The sequence below is a fragment of the Borostomias antarcticus genome, assembly GCF_949987555.1.
Source record: "Borostomias antarcticus genome assembly, chromosome: 7".
Lineage (NCBI taxonomy): Eukaryota > Metazoa > Chordata > Actinopteri > Stomiiformes > Stomiidae > Borostomias > Borostomias antarcticus.
In genome coordinates, this window is record NC_140240.1 from 19,421,799 (window position 1) to 19,434,363 (window position 12,565).

Below are 12,565 nucleotides of genomic sequence, written 5' to 3' on the forward strand. Positions count from 1 at the left end.
GCATCTCGCCTACTATATAGCAAGTAGTATGCATTTCGGACACGGCCATGGTGAACGTGGGGGTTTTGCGTTTTGTTTCTGGAACGCATTCAACTGGTAGGCTACTCGTAAACCCCGGTAGTAAATTTGAAGACGGGGCACCAGCTAATGTAGCCAAGTCTGAGCGCAGTAGGCTATATGGCTTCAGCACGATACAAAGAAAAAATAAGCTTGATCGACTTGTGGATCCATACAAAATTGACAGTCGCCATGAGTAAAGATCACTCATTGCCAATCATATCCGGACATTAACTATCTTCTGCATAGATAGCGGTAGGTTTGACAGTGAGTGCCTTCACATGCACAATATACACAATATTTTGTTATTTGAATGATCTTAAATATATATATATTCAAGATCATTCAAATAAGAAAATATCGTGTATGTTTTTATTTATTTATACCGGCCGCCAGTCGTTCCATGAACGGCTATAGGGAATGCGCAGTTTCGCGCTGGCTACAGCCTATTATATGCACAGTTTTGCGCTACGTAGGCTATTATAAATAAGTATTATTCATTGGGGGAGCTTGGACTCGCTGGGGACTGGTGGAGAGACGCAGAGCCTCCCCAGACGCGACATCCTCCAGTTGGCTGAAGAGCTGCGCGCTCTGGCGTCCGAACAGCCACCGGCTGTTTGTCTTCACCTGCATGGTGAAGACAAGCTGCAGCAAGAACAGAACTGTCTACCAATGCATGAAGTGCACCTAGCTGTCTGTGAGAGGCTATAGCAGAGGATATGTGCGAAGTGTATTTGAGCTGCCGCCTCAACCGTGCGTAAGAGCAGAGCACATCAACTCGTGTATAGCTACAACTAGTAGCCCATAGCCATTAAAACGGCTTATTGTTTTATTCATATATCAACTAGATAATTCGATAATAATGGTTGAGACATGAATGTAAAAACTAGAAAGTACATTTCCTGGAGAAAATGTGAGGTGGGCTAGCTGCTGCAGCTGTATGTAACAGCTACTGCTAGAACTACTATGGACCAGGCAATCTCCATGCACCCACCGGCGAAGACCGTGCGTCTCTAGCCCACTCAGGGGCTGAGTTGTGGGGCAGTGGCGTGGATAGTGGCATGGGGGTGAGACTCCGCCCCCTCAGGTCAGAGCCAGTCAGGGACAGTGTAGCCCTCTCCGGGCCACCTACCTGACTCAACCGGTGAAGACCGTGTGTCTCTAGCCCACTCAGGGGCTGAGTTGTGGGGCCCGTGGCGTGGATAGTGGCGTGCTGGTTAGGCCCCGCCCCCTTGGGTCACAGCTAGTCGGGGACAGTACAGTGACCTCTGGGCAATTTCAATGCATCCACCAATGAAGACTGTGTCTCTAGCCCACTCAGGGGTTGAGTTGTGGGGCCCGTGGCGTGGATAGTGGCGTGGTGATGAGACTCTACCCCCTCAGATCAGAGCCAGTCGGGGACAGTGTACCCCTCTCTGGGCCACCTACCTGACTCTACCATGAAGACCTCCGGGCAGAAGGAAGGAAAGAAAGAAGGAAGGATGGAAGTAAGGGAAGGAAGGAAGGAAGAAAGAAAGAAAGAAAGAAAGAAAGAAAGAAAGAAAGAAAGAAAGAAAGGAAGGAAGGAAAGAAGGAAGGAAGGAAGGAAAGGAAAGGAAATGAATGAAGGATCGAAGGAAAGAAAGAAAGAAGGAAGGGAAGGAAGGATGGAAGGAAGGAAGGAAGGATGGAAGGAAGGAAAGAAAGGAGGAAGGAAGGATGGAAGGAAGGAAAGAAAGGAGGAAGGATGGAAGAGAGGAAGGAAAGAAAGAAGGATGGAAGGAAGGATGGATGGAAGGAAGGATGGAAGGAAGGAAGGAAAGAAGGATAGAAGGAAGGGATGGAAGGAAGGAACGATGGAAGGAAGGAAGGAAGGAAAGAAAGAAAGAAGGAAGGGAAGGATGGAAGGAAAGCAAGGGAAGAAAGAAAGAAAGAAAGCAAGAAGGAAGGAAGGAAGGAATGGAAGGAAGGATGGAAAGGTGGAAGGAAGGAAGGATGGAAGGAAGGAAAGGAAGGATGGAAGGAAGGAAGGAAGGAAAGATGGAAGGATGGAAGGAAGGAAGGAAAGAAGGAAAGAAGGAAGGAAGGAAGGAAGGGAAGGAAGGAAGGAAGGAAGGATGGAAGGAAGGAAGGAAGGAAGGATGGAAGGAAGGGAAGGAAGGAAAGGAAAGGAAAGGAAAGGAAAGGAAGGAAGGATGGAAGGAAGGAAGGAAAGAAAGAAAGAAGGAAGGATGGAAGTAAGTAAGGGAAGGATGGAAGTAAGGGAAGGGAGGAAGGATGGAAGGAAGGAAGGAAGGATGGAAGGAAGGATGGAATGAAAGGAAAGATGGAAGGAAGGAAGGAAAGGAAGGAAGGAAGGATGGAAGGAAAGAAAGAAGGAAGGATGGGAGGGAAGGAAGGATGGAAGGGAGGATGGAAGGAAGGAAGGAAGGAAGGAAGGAAGGAAGGAAGGATGGAAGGAAGAAAGGAAAGGAAGGAAAGATGGAAGTTAAGAAAGAAGGAAGGATGGAAGGACGGGAGGGAAGGAAGGATGGAAGGGAGGATGGAAGGAAGGAAGGAAGGAAGGATGGAAGGAAGGAAGAAAGTAAAGGAAGGATGGAAGGAAGAAAGGAAAGGAAGAAAGGATGGAAGGAAGGAAAGGAAGGAAAGAAGGATGAAAGGAAGGAAAGAAAGAAGGAAGGATGGAAGTAAGGGAAGGAAGGAAGGATGGAAGGAAGGAAGAAAAGGAAATGAATGAAGGATCGAAGGAAAGAAAGAAAGAAGGAAGGGAAGGAAGGAAGGATGGAAGGAAGGAAAGAAAGGAGGAAGGAAGGATGGAAGGAAGGAAAGAAAGGAGGAAGGAAGGAAGGATGGAAGGAAGGAAGGAAAGAAAGAAGGATGGAAGGAAGGGAAGGAAGGAAGGAAGGAAGGATGGATGGAAGGAAGGAAGGATGGAAGGAAGGAAAGAAAGAAGGAAGGATGGAAGGATGGAAGGAAAGAAGGATGGAAGGAAGGGATGTAAGGAAGGAACGATGGAAGGAAGGAAGGAAGGAAGGAAGGAAAGGAAGGATGGAAGGAAGGAAAGCAAGTAAAGAAAGAAAGCAAGAAGGAAGGAAGGAAGGAATGGAAGAAGGGAAGGAAGGAAGGAAGGAAGGAAGGAAGGAAGGAAGGAAGGAAAGAAAGAAAGAAAGAAAGAAAGAAAGAAGGGAAGGAAGGAAAGGAAGGAAAGATGGAAGGAAGGAAGGAAGGAAAGGAAGGAAGGAAGGAAGGATGGAAGGAAGGAAGGAAGGAAGGAAGGAAGGAAGGAAAGAAAGAAAGAAAGAAAGGAAGAAGGATGGAAGGGAAGGATGAAAGGAAGGATGGAAGGAAGGAAAGGAATGAAGGATCGAAGGAAAGGAAGAAAGAAGGGAAGGAAGGAAGGATGGATGGAAGGATGGATGGAAGGAAGGAAAGAAAGGAGGAAGGAAGGAAAGAAAGGAGGAAGGAAGGATGGAAGGAAGGAAAGAAGGATGGAAGGAAGGGAAGGAAGGAAGGATGGAAGGAAGGATGGAAGGAAGGAAGGATGGAAGGAAGGATGGAAGGAAGGAAGGAAGGATGGAAGGAAGGGAAGGATGGAAAGAAGGATGGAAGAAAGGATGGAAGGAAGGAAGGAAAGAAGGAAAGAAGGAAAGAAGGAAGGATGGAAGGAAGGGAAGGGATGGATGGAAGGAAGGAAGGAAGGAAAGAAAGAAGGAAGGGAAGGAAGGATGGAAGGAAGGAAAGAAAGAAAGAAGGAAGGAAGGGAAGGATGGAAGGATGGAAGGAAGGATGGAAGGAAGGAAGGATGGAAGGAAGGAAAGGAAGGAAAGGAAAGAAGGAAGGACAGAAGGATGGAAGGATGGAAGGAAGGAAGGAAGGAAAGAAAGAAGGATGGAAGTAAGGGAAGGAAGGAAGGATGGAAGGAAGGAAGGAAAGGAAAGGAATGAAGGATCGAAGGAAAGGAAGAAATAAGGAAGGGAAGGAAGGAAGGATGGATGGATGGAAGGATGGATGGAAGGAAGGAAAGAAAGGAGGAAGGAAGGAAAGAAAGGAGGAAGGAAGGATGGAAGGAAAGAAAGAAGGATGGAAGGAAGGGAAGGAAGGAAGGAAGGAAGGAAGGAAGGATGGATGGATGGAAGGATGGAAGGAAGGAAGGAAGGAAAGAAAGAAGGAAGGATGGAAGGAAGGGAAGGATGGAAGGATGGAAGGAAGGAAGGAAGGAAGGAAGGATGGAAGGAAGGAAGGAAGGAAGGAAGGAAGGAAAGAAGGAAGGATGGAAGGAAGGGAAGGATGGAAGGATGGAAGGAAGGAAGGAAGGAAGGATGGAAGGAAAGAAAGAAGGAAGGGAAGGAAGGATGGAAGGAAGGAAAGAAGGATGGAAGGAAGGGAAGGAAGGATGGATGCAAGGAAGGAAGGAAGGATGGAAGGAAGGAAGGAAGGAAGGAAGGAAGGAAGGAAGGAAGGAAGGAAGGAAGGAAGGAAAGAAAGAAAGAAAGAAAGAAAGAAAGAAAGAAGGAAGGATGGAAGGAAGGGAAGGATGGAAGGAAGGAAGGAATGGAAGGAAGGAAGGATGGAAGGAAGGAAGGATGGAAGGATGGAAGGAAGGAAGGAAGGAAGGAATGAATATGAATGATACCACAGTAGTCAATAAAGGGTGCCTGTACAGAGAGCATGCACGTGTCCCCAAATTCAAATCCCAACTGACACTGAGCATCCTCTCATTCACTTCAATGGAAAGGCATGTTGGCTTCAGACAGCTCTCTCTCAAAAAGTATAAACGTCACAGCCTAGATTTTGACACCGTATGAATCCTGAGAAAATGATGAACATTTTAGGCTATTATATGTCCGTGTAGCTTAAAAACTGTAGGCATTGCGACAAGTTAGAAAAATACTGCATATATGTAAAAAAATATTTATGTAAAAATGCAAAATTAGCAGCTCAAAAGCTAGAGTGTGTTGCCATACGTTTCAATGAGGAGCGCAGTTGCCGAACAAATCGTCATACAGCGAAAACTATAAGTCATACGGCTTAGATACTTACATTGTACGAATCAGCACAGTTGTGTGAACATTTTGATGTATAATATGTGTGTGAGCTTTCAAAACTGTAGGAGTGCCAGCAGTTTACAAAATGTGTGAATATTTTCAAAGCAACTGCTGCCACCACTCTAAAAACATAAAATTTCTGAACATTCCAAAAGCATTTCAAGCAGTTTCAATAGGACAAAAAAATGTTTTAAAAGTTAAATTTCTTAAAAACTATAAAAAATATCAAAGATCTGAATGGATCCGTTCAAGAGCTGAACGTCATGAACATTTTAAAGTTTGAATGAAGTTTCTAGCACAAAGTATGAAGAACTAGTTAACGTCCAAAAAAGCAGGGAGAATAATAATTATAAAGAAAGAAAGAAAGAAAGAAAGAAATAGTTGGAAGATCACAAGTTGGGCTAGCTTCTGCAAGCTAGCCCACCTAACTAGAAAGTACATTTCCTGGAGAAAATGTGAGGTGGGCTAGCTGCTGCAGCTGTATGTAACAGCTACTGCTAGAACTACTATGGACCAGGCAATCTCCATGCACCCACCTGCGAAGACCGTGCGTCTCTAGCCCACTCAGGGGCTGAGTTGTGGGGCCGTGGCGTGGACAGTGGCATGGTGGTGAGACTCCGCCCCCTCAGGTCAGAGCTGGTCGAGGACAGTGTAGCCCTCTCCGGGCCACCTACCTGACTCAACCGGTGAAGACCGTGTGTCTCTAGCACACTCAGGGGCTGAGTTGTGGGGCCCGTGGCAGAGCCAGTCGGGGACAGTGTAGCCCTCTCCGGGCCACCTACCTGACTCCACCATGAAGACCTCCGGGCAGTCTCCTTGCACCCACTGGTGAAGACTGTGTGTCTCTAGCTCAATCAGGGGCTGAGTTGTGGGGTCTGTGGCGTGGTGGCGAGACCACCACGCCACCACGAAGAGAAAGAAAGAAAGAAAGAAAGAAAGAAAGAAAGAAGGATGGAAGGAAGGAAGGAAGGATGGAAGGAAGGATGGAAGGAAGGATGGAAGGAAGGAAGGAGGGATGGAAGGATGGAAGGAAGGAAGCAAGGATGGAAGGAAGGAAGGATGCAAGGAAGGAAGGAAGGATGCAAGGAAGGAAGGAAGGAGGGAAGGAAGGATGGATGGATGAAAGAAAGAAAGAAAGTAAGAAAGATGGATGGATGGATGGATGGATGAAAGAAAGAAAGAAAGATGGATGGATGGATGGATGAAAGAAAGAAGGATGGATGGAAGAAAGAAGGATGGATGGAAGAAAGAAAGAAAGAAAGAAAGAAAGAAAGAAAGAAGGATGGATGGATGAAAGAAAGAAAGAGAAAGAAGGAAGGAAGGAAAGAAGGATGGAAGGAAGGAAGGAAGGAAGGAAGGAAAGAAAGGAAGGAAACATGGAAGGATGGAAGGATGGATGGATGGATGGATGGAAGGAAGGAAGGAAAGGAAGGAAGGAAGGATGGATGGAAGGAAGGAAGGAAGGAAGGAAAGAAGGAAGGAAAGATGGATGGAAGGAAGGAAGGAAGGAAGGAAGGACGGAAGGATGGATGGAAGGATGGATGGAAGGAAGGAAGGAAGGAAGGAAGGAAGGAAGGAAAGGAAAGGAAAGGAAGAAAGGAAGGAAGAAAGGAAGGAAGGAAAGAAGGAAGGAAGGATGGAAGGAAGGATGGAAGGAAGGATGGATGGAAGGAAGGAAGGAAGGAAGGAAGGGAAGAAAGGAAGGATGGAAGGAAGGAAGGAAAGAAGGATGGAAGGAAGGAAGGAAGGAAGGAAGGAAAGGAAGGAAGGAAGGAAAGATGGATGTAAGGAAGGAAGGAAGGAAGGAAGGAAGGAAGGAAGGAAGGAAGGAAGGAAGGAAGGAATGAATGAATATGAATGCTACCACAATAGTCATAAAAGGGTGCCTGTACAGAGAGCCTGCGCGTGTCCCCAAATTCAAATCCCAACTGACACACGTCACACGGCTTAGATACTTATATTGTACGAATCAGCACAGTTGTGTGAATGTTTTGATGTATAATATGTGTGTGAGCTTTCAAAACTGTAGGAGTGCCAGCAGTTTACAAATTGTGTGAATATTTTCAAAGCAACAGCTGCCACCACTCTAAAAACATAATGATACTGAACATTCCACCAGCAGTTTCAATGGCACAAAAATTACTATTAAAAGTTAAATTACTAAAAAACTATAAAAAATATCAAAAATCTGAATACATCCGGGAAACAGCTAAAGACGATGAACATTTTAAAGTTTGAATGAAGTTTCTAGCACAAAGTATGAAGAAGTAGTTAAGGGCCAAAAATCTGGGGAGAATAATAATAATAATAAAGAAAGAAAGAAATAGTGGGAATATCACAAGTTGGGCTAGCTTTTACAAGCTAGCCCACCTAATGATGTTTTATTGATGAAAAGGGTAAAACTGAAAAACATGGAGAGTCATTGCATTGATCGATGCAGTCCGTTCAAATAGGCATCAAAAGATAAAGTAGGCCCATTTAAAATGACCAATTACATCTTCAAATCCCTTCTAATCTTGGCCTTTGATAGGGTTTTTTCCCGCCCTACTGCCAATTATATCCGAACATTAACTATCTTGTGCATACAGAGCACAAACAATGAAACAATGAAACGAAAAGATTTCCTGTCTGTCTGTGGCATTCGCTACCAGCAAACACTGAAAATACAGGTCCTCAATTTATTTAGATTAGACTAGCCTATCCAACTGGACCACTCCAATGAATGTTGAACGTAGCCTACTTTTATTCTTTAGGTTTTACAGAATCGGCCTACAATGTCCACACATGCATGCGCCATCTGACTAGCTCGTCACTCGCCAGCGAACCTGGACTAGACTATTGTAACACCCCCCCCCCCCAAATTCTTTTATATTCAAATAAACTGGATGAACCGGTTTCCTAGCCCTGGATCGTGGGGAGGGGGGTAGCCTGCGTTAGCGGGTGCTTTGCCATGACCGGCCATTGAATTCGCTAGTTTGATTGATAGATGGATTAAGTAGATTGTGCAAGTATTGTATAGGCCCATGTGTAAGAGATGAATGGTTGTAACCATGAACTCAGCCAGAGGTAGGCCCTACTGTAGATTATCAGCATTATCACCAGTCTCAATTTATGTTTTCCTCTAGGCTACGTGTTGCCATTCATTTAAACCACCATCTCATCTAGACTACTTCTGTTGCTGCATTTTTACATTTATGCTTTCATGATTTTAGAGCGCAATCAACATTTTCCACGATTCCAATAAGTCCATCCATTCATCCAACTTTGTGCTGAGCGCAGCGCAGGCTGGTAGCCTACTGTCAAGGCTCACGACTGATGCACTCCCTTAACACGTGTCGCAACTTCCCAGACCATCAAGAGAATTTCAATATGAAAGACCTTGGGATTCCAGGAGTCAAGGCCGTTTCAGACGGGGAGCGACATTCCGCCTGCGTTCTCGCTCGGATCAGCGGGGGACGCACGCGTCCTGCGCGCAGCGGGGAAAGCTGACTACAATTCAGCTCTTGTCGCGGGCGGGCGTGTGCAGCCTAGTTCCATATGAGAACACTCCTCGGTCCAATTCCGTATAGTAGATCCACCTGTGTACTTTCAACGAATGTATTATTAGACATAATATCATAATAATATATATAGCCTTCAACGACCTCCTGAGCTGCCTGCCTGATGGTCTCAGGGCTAAAGTGACCGCGCGTCGTTTTCCTCACCCTAACTATTGGCATGCTATCAATGAAAGAAAATACATTGTAAATAAACATGGTTTTAGGCTATTGTTTTTATGTAGGCCTATAGGTTACGCTATTTGTGTTCATAAGGTAACGTCATTGTAAACGAAAGTAGCCTATAGCCTCCAATTGACTGGAACCAGGGGGTTTGACAAAAATTAAGAGGCAAAATAATTTGTCTTGACTGCATTCAAGATGCATCTTTCACATTAAAACTACATACAAAGCTGACCAATAGCATTAGAAAGATCTCTTCGAGAGCTTTCATTTCACCTGTTCATTCTGCCCAAATGTCACTCGCGCACCCCTGCAGCTATGTTATCATGTAGCCAGTAGATATGCTAAGACAATTGCATATGTTTGCAAACTAAAACAAGTGAACACAATTTTACAATCGAAAAATGCTTGAGACCATTATTTTACTTATATGGGGCAAAAGTGGTTTCTCTTCCTGCTTCTGCCTAAGCCCTCCACAATACCACAACACAACAGTGTCATGTTTTACCGAAGGAGAAGTGAAGAAGACGGTAGCTATCAGTAGCTAAAGCAGTTAGCTAATGTTAAGATCATTCCTCTAGCTGCTTTGCTGCTAATGCGAGTTCGTCTCCGTTCCTGCCCGAGAAACAGAAGTTGAACTAATAGCATCAAAATAAAAATAGCTACAGGAATCATCGTTGTAAAGTTAGCTATCTGCTTTTTAGCCCCCGACAGCTACCGTTAATATTATGGAAGCTGCTGTCGTGAGCTAACTTGCTATCACGGTCTTATCGTGCAGCTTCACAGCCTGCTATTAGCAGACAGCACTAAAGTTGACAAAATCACACTTGCACATCATTAGAATTCCAACCATTTATATGGGATTTATCATTCAACTAAACATGGAACCTGAATACTACCTGATATTTCAACCTGCTGCCATCAGTGATCGGCGCGTCTGCTTGTTTGAGTCATGAATATCTTACGCACTTACATTCCATGTAGTGTCCCAAAACTGTTAAATCATTCCCCATGTAGTTCACTATGAGTCGCACTCAATACATCCATGGTAATAGGGAATAGGGTGTGAGTGAACCATTTCAAACACATCTCTGGTCATCTCCGTTAGCCATCTTACTCGTCCTGATGCCATGTTCCATATGAGAACACTTAGTCAGCCTAATGTATTAAACTTCTACTTGTCCCGACAGTTAACAGATATAGACCCGGTGACATTTACAGAGATAGAAACTATAAATAGATAGGCTTTGTTCGTAATAATTAAATTACAACCAGACAGAGAACAAGGAGTTTGAGAACGGTAGGCTCATCTAATGTGCGATATGAGCTACAGCAATGGGTCAATGAGTGGTATTACTGCGCCCCTATGGGCAGGCGAGCGGTGGTGCGGAATGCCGTAAAGCGCCTGTTAGAATACCGCGGGTCAAGTTACATTCTTATGTTCCCACATCTGTAAATTACATGAAAAAGATTGTGCTACAAAATAGACTTCCCTTAGAGATAATACTGGCTATATCTGCTATTGGATCTCTTTTAGTTCAGATCCAAATGCTACATTGAGTTCCATGAAGCAAACAATAAAGGTATTCAGATCTTAAATAATGTTCCTAAATGGAAAGTCCTGGATATTCTCAAATGTGTGTGTATCATTTGTATGTATGTTTTTCATCGTTATTATTATTATTTTCATCATCATCATCATCTTCATCCGCTTATCCAGGGTCGGGTCGCGGAGGCAGCAGCTCCAGCAGGGGGCCCCAGACATCCCTTTCCCTAGCAGCATCAACCAGCTCTGCCTGGGGAATCTTTAGCTGCTCACAGGCCAGTGCGGAGATGTAGTCCCGCCACCTAGTCCTGGGTCTACCCCGCGGCCTCCTCCCAGCCGGACACGCCTGGAACACCTCCCTAGGGAGGCGCCCAGGAGGCATCCTCACTAGATGCCCGAACCACCTCAACTGGCTCCTTTCGACGCAAAGGAGCAGCGGCTCTACTCCGAGTCTCTCCCGGATGACTGAACTTCTCACCCGATCTCTCAGGGAGACCCCAGCCACCCTCCGGAGAAAACTCATTTCGGCCGCTTGTATCCGTGATCTCGTTCTTTCGGTCATGACCCATCCTTCATGACCATAGGTGAGGGTGGGGACGAAGATAGACCGGTAGATCGAGAGCTTTGCCTTTTGGCTCAGCTCTCTTTTCGTCACAACAGTGCGGTAAAGCGACTGCAGAACCGCACCAGCTGCTCCAATTCTCCGGCCAAACTCCCTCTCCATGGTTCCCTCACTCGTGAACAAGACCCCCAGATACTTGAACTCCTTCACTTGGGGTAAGGACTCATTTCCTACTCGGAGCGGACAGGCCACCGGTTTCCTGCTGAGAACCATGGCCTCAGATTTAGAAGTGCTTATTCTCATCCCAGCCGCTTCACACTCAGTTGCGAACCTATCCAGAGAGTGCTGGAGGTCGCAGGCAGCTGATGCCATCAGGACCACATCATCTGCAAAAAGCAGTGACGTGATCCCCAGCTCACCGAACTGCAAACCCACCTCCCCCCGGCTACGCCTCGATATCCTGTCCATGAAAATCACAAACAGGATTGGTTACAAAGCGCAGCCCTGGCGGAGGCCAACACCCACCGGAAAGGAAGACGACTTACTGCCGAGGACCCGGACACAGCTCTCGCTCTGGGTGTACAGGGATTGGATGGCCCTAAGTAGGGACCCCCTCACCCCATACTCCCGCATAACCCTCCACAAGACCTCTCGAGGGACCCGGTCGTAAGCCTTCTCCAAGTCCACAAAACACATGTAGACAGGTTGGGCAAACTCCCAAGCCCCCTCCAAGATCCTTGCGAGAGTGAAGAGCTGGTCGGTAGTTCCACGACCAGGACGAAATCCGCATTGTTCCTCTTCGATCTGAGGTTCGACTATCGGCCGGACCCTCCTTTCCAGCACCTTGGAGTAAACTTTCCCTGGGAGGCTGAGTAATGTGATGCCTCTATAATTCGCACACACCCTCTGGTCCCCTTTTTTGAATATGGGGACCACCACCCCAGTCTGCCACTCCTTCGGCACTGACCCAGACTTCCACGCAATGTTACAGAGGCGTGTCAACCAAGACAGCCCCTCTACACCCAGCGCCTTCAGCATTTCTGGACGGATCTCATCAGTCCCTGGAGCTCTGCCACTGTGGAGTTGTTTGACTACCTCAGTGACCTCCTCCAAGGACATTGACGACCCCCCATCATCTTCCGGCTCTGCCTCGTTCGTAGAGGGTGGATTAGTCGGGTTCAGGAGTTCCTCAAAGTGCTCCTTCCAACGCTCAACAACCTCCTCAGTTGAGGTCAGCAGTGTCCCCTCCTTGCTGTATACAGCTTGGATGGTCCCCCACTTTCCCTTCCTGAGGTGTCTGATGGTCTTCCAGAAACACTTTGGTGCCGACCGAAAGTCCTTCTCCATGGTTTCTCCGTACTCCTCCCACACCCGCTGCTTTGCCTTGGTCACGGCCGAAGCCGCAGCCCTCCGGGCCAGTCGATACCCTGCAACTGTTTCTGGGGTCTCCCGGGCTAACATATCCCGGAAGGCCTCCTTCTTCAGTCGGACGGCTTCCCTGACCACCGCTGTCCACCACGGTGTCCGAGGGTTACCGCCCCTTGAGGTACCTATGGCCCTCAGGCCACAGCTCCCAGCCGCAGCTTCAGCAATGGAGGCTTTGAACACCGACCACTCATGCTCGATGTCCCCAACCTCCACAGGGATGCCTGAGAAG

General features: G+C 46.5%; 1 protein-coding gene across 2 annotated transcripts in view; it reads right to left on the minus strand.

Moving 5' to 3' along the window:
- The window catches only part of klc4 (kinesin light chain 4), a 152,319-nt gene that overhangs the window by 24,637 nt on the left and 115,117 nt on the right, over window positions 1-12,565 (minus strand). The gene's annotated exons all lie outside the window — the stretch shown is intronic.